Source organism: Triticum dicoccoides, chromosome 4B, assembly GCF_002162155.2.
Source record: "Triticum dicoccoides isolate Atlit2015 ecotype Zavitan chromosome 4B, WEW_v2.0, whole genome shotgun sequence".
Taxonomy (NCBI): Eukaryota; Viridiplantae; Streptophyta; class Magnoliopsida; order Poales; family Poaceae; genus Triticum; species Triticum dicoccoides.
The window spans coordinates 354,142,757-354,146,752 of record NC_041387.1 but is presented as its reverse complement, the minus strand read 5'-3'; the positions used below and the strand labels follow the sequence as shown (position 1 = coordinate 354,146,752).

General features: G+C 43.5%; 1 long non-coding RNA gene across 6 annotated transcripts; it reads right to left on the bottom strand.

Annotated features, from left to right (window-relative positions):
- Positions 1-211: 211 nt before the first annotated feature.
- LOC119296147 lies at positions 212-3,550 on the bottom strand. Of its 6 annotated transcripts, none has more exons than XR_005144912.1 (4): positions 2,941-3,550; positions 2,740-2,818; positions 2,070-2,627; positions 212-1,569 (listed from the first exon to the last, which is right to left on the bottom strand). It is a non-coding gene; the product is annotated as an uncharacterized LOC119296147 (long non-coding RNA). The 6 variants fall into 6 exon arrangements; XR_005144913.1 differs by having other exon boundaries at positions 212-761; positions 1,090-2,627; positions 2,941-3,549; XR_005144911.1 differs by having other exon boundaries at positions 212-746; positions 1,090-2,627; positions 2,941-3,549.
- Between the last annotated feature and the right edge of the window lie 446 nt (positions 3,551-3,996).

Genomic DNA, 3,996 nt, shown 5'->3' with positions numbered 1-3,996 from the left:
TATTGGCAATTGAAGTGTTCCTCGTATATTACATGATGTAACATAACTTCAATGTTGCTAGTCTGATTTATCTTCAAGGCTTATTCACCTGATACATGCTAACAGTAGCTAGCAGCCCAAAGAATTCATGAATTAGAAGCTACCTGCTCCTTCGAAACCTGGTGCCTGTGCATCCAAATTCTCATTCATAAACAAGAAGAAACTCCCAACCTTCATAAACAACTGGAATTAACAGCATCTACAGACCACTCTGAAGAAATTACAGATGCATCAAATGTGATAGAAATAGGACAAATAGTTGGAGAATAAACACAACCTCTCATCCATTACATAGAATTCAAAATTCCGTAAAACTAATAAAATTGTATTAATGAGCTCTGCTTGCTTTGCTGCATGTGTACAATGTGTTCTTTGCCCTCTCACTACTTCAACGATTTGATTTGATTAAATGAAGCTTATCTGGTGACACAAGGCAATGACTGGTGCTCGACCCATGATAGTATCTCGTAGGTATCATTACCAAACATGTACAGTAACTTTTATTGTGTATGACCTCATTTTCTAACTTCTTTTGTTGTCCAATACAAACTCTAAAACTAGAGTGGTGTGCATAAGACTTGTAGAACTACTCTGCAGCCTTCAGTCCTTCAAATGCCATCCCCATTTGAGGCTTCAAATATATTATCTTCACATTCAGGTATAAAAGATGAGTGTTGCATAAAGAGTGAATCAGTAAGCACCTTCATCTACAAGTAACAGAACTGAATATGATTATGATCAGTGAAAAATAATTTACTTGAAAACAGAGGAACACTTGCTTTCTTTATGAGTGTATTAAACCCAACCCCGTTCATCTGCATTTCCCGGCTATATGTATTTGGCAGTGTTGCACGAACATGTATGTAATATAGAAAAATGCTCCGAAAAGGCTGAAGCAAAGTGATCTGGTACATAATTAATCTATAATGATGCTTCTAGCACTTGGTAGTTGGTACACTCCATTGAACATGTAGCAGGTCATAAAAATAAGAGAGGCGTTGTGACAAAAGACATGTCATACATTAATTCTGGTTCTTTCAGATTTGTTACCTGAAGCTCCATGTGCCATACTTAAGTTCAGGTCATGTTCTGCAAGGGTAGCATTTTCGACAGCAATAGCAGGGAAAGTCAGGGCTTCCTGACGGATAGATGGGGAGGCTAATACAACTATACAAGGTCCCCGTGGTTTATGGAGGAAGGAGGGCGAGCAATTTCCATCCATCACTGTCGATGCAGATTCACCGTCCCTGAGCCTCCATGGTGTTTGGTTGCACCGTTGCAACTTAACAGGCAAGGAGGATTCATCCAGCATGCTGATCCCGGAATTGAGAGATGCACTTTGTCGTGGCCGTTGCAACAATCGTCTGGGCAGATGCAGTCCGTCGTGGTGATTCTCCCCGCAGATGCATGTTGTCTCGGTTGTGGCCGTCATTGGAATATGGGTTGCAGTTGCAAACATACCATTGGTAGAGAACAATAGCTATATATCACTCGATAATGGGCATATAAGTATATATCATCACCATCAGTCTGTACAGTTGAAGAAACATCAGTTTGCGGCAACATGTAAATTATCTATTGAATAGTAATCGTTGTATCTAGAGATAATGCTAACCAATTTTGCATAGAAAACACTTTCCAGATGGAAAGTTATAGTCTACTCCTAATGTTCCTTGTAGACTATGGCTAGTTAAAGTCAAATTGCTGCAATAAATGAAAACTTTTTATATCAATTAAAACTACTTCAATAGATGTACACACGCACATGATCAAGGATAAAATGAATACTACTGCACACAAATGGTTGATCAGACAAAACACCAGATGTTCAATCATGCAAGCAGCAAGCATGAGCAAAAACAGAACACAACTCTGGGCCATATCATAAATATTAACACAATCTAAACTAATGACCATGACAACACATACGAAAGAAAAGAATGCAGCAGCTGGATAGAAAAGGGATATGGCACAGAATCATGTACGCTTGTGCATCTAATTAAACATCTAAATAAAGATGAAGGATATACGTTCTTTCCATCTGATAATCTCCGGTAGTAAACCACACTCGTAATATCTTGAAAAGGAGTTTGTGCCAATAATTGGAAGGATCTCGTGAAATGTTTAATATAGTTATCCTTGCCTTCCTGTAGATTACCGCGGTGAAGTACTGATTGTTCAAAAATTCTGCAATATAGAGTTAATATGATGTATATTGAGAGTACGTCAAACGAAAAAATATTCACAAGAAATGGCAAGAGTATCTAATATTGCAAATAAACAATAGACTGGGCAAGAAAGTCAAAAGCTTGTAGACACAAACAAAAATAGTTGATACCCAGACCTTCTATCAGAAATGGCTTGCACATTTATTTTTCTTAGATTGCATGGAGCAGATCATTAGATTACTCAGTACTGCTCACAAAGAGCATACGTAACCTTCTCTTCAACTTGTAAGCTGGTTGAATTCGATGTTCCAATGCATGGTCCCTGTTGTGCACATGCCAATGGAAGGCAGACTGTGTGGATGATGACACACTACCCACTCTATTTCCTTCCTGCTGTTTTGCTTCATTCCCTCAAAAAACCTGAAACCAGCAAGCACCAAGATGGTGATTAGAAATCTGAACTTCACACAGAGATTAAGGAGTAACACACACAAATCAAGCCTCGGTAAGAAGTTCGGTTAGGGTTCATCACCTCCAACGGTTGACCTCCTCTCCGAGGAAAAGGCAGGCCCTCCTCCCCGTCATTGTCTTCATTCTCAAAGTTGCATAAACTGGATAATTAAGGAATTGCACACATGTATGAAGCATCAAGAAATTGATACTTTTGGATTAAGGCACGGACGGGGAGGAACAGGAAGAGAAGAAACACAAGAGATTGGAGGAAGGAGCTCACACAGGGAGGGTCCACCAGAAGGGGAAAGGAAGCCATCGGGTGCATACGGTTCGAGCAGCTCATAGTGGTGGACTTCGATGCCGTTTTTGCGACCACAAACCGCGCCAGTGACCCTCGCCCGGCCGACGCCGCACTTCCCTCTTCTCTTCCTCTGCCTTTCTTCCTCCTCTTCTTCCATCTCTCTCTCCCTCTCATCTTCTCCCTCTCCTGCAGATCAGATCGAGCGGCGCCACCATTGCCCCTTGCCTGCAGTTGCCGCCGCCGCCGGGGCTGTACGCCTCCGTGCCCGCAAGCCTCAGATCCATGGGAACCGAGATGAAGAGGGCTGGACACGGATCCATGGGGTCTCCCTTTGCCTTCAGTCTCCCGCCGCCGCCGTAGAAGCTCGCCTCCGTGCTCCCACGCCTTGGATCCGGCGAGATGGATGAGATGCGGGAGGGTGGAGGAGGAGGAGGAAGAGAGCATGGAGGCGGTTGGGAGGAGTGAGGGCGGCGGCTGGCGTTTGCTAGGGTTCGTGCGGCAGGAGAGAGGGTGTGGCGATTGGAGATTGGAAGGGGAAGGGGCTGAGCGTGGGATTGGGCCAGGATTGGATGCGGCGCGCGAGTTGTGGATTGGTCATAACCTCGCGCACCTAGGACGGTTGACCCAGCCAATACAAAGCTGAGACGAGTCCACCAGTTATTGGATGAGAAAAGAACTGCATGGTAAAAACGAAATTTACTAAAAGATGAAGATCGAACGGCACAAGAGAGAAAAAGATCAGATCCAACGACCCATAGTGGAGGAAATCGGGGGAGCTCCCTGGTGGAGGGTCGGCTAGCTTTTGTTTTGTTTTAAATGGGTCTGCTTTTGACAAGAAAGACTTTGCTGCCTGTGTAAAAGTTTTGCGTCCTCTGGCGAATCTACTTGCTGAAGAAATGGATCTGTCCAAATACTAGGCGGCTTATACCGCAGAAAATCAAAAGATGCCCACGCCGGCTTATAAAGTTGCAGATCTTATTCCTCCAATCCGTAAGCATACCTTCGCCTCGGACATTGATCTGTCTGACCTTATTA